A 308-nucleotide genomic window follows, 5' to 3' on the forward strand; every position below is an offset into this window, starting at 1 on the left:
GCATTCTCTGGTAGGAGCTTCGCTGCCTTGCAGCTCTTGTTATATAATATAAATTTATTTTATTTATTTAAGAATTATTTTTAAGTTCATATAGATGTATTTCTTAATTTCAATCATCTTCTTATACAAGTCTATATATTTATAAACGAATATATATGTATATAAGTTTATATGTTTCCAAAAGATTTGATAATGTGAGGTACTATTAGTAATATTATTATATTTTAATTACTTATAATTATATAAAAATATATTTTTAATATATAAAACAATCTTTCCATCTTATCTATTATTTTTTCATATAGCTT

Source organism: Cryptomeria japonica, chromosome 3 (assembly GCF_030272615.1).
Source record: "Cryptomeria japonica chromosome 3, Sugi_1.0, whole genome shotgun sequence".
Classification (NCBI taxonomy): Eukaryota; Viridiplantae; Streptophyta; class Pinopsida; order Cupressales; family Cupressaceae; genus Cryptomeria; species Cryptomeria japonica.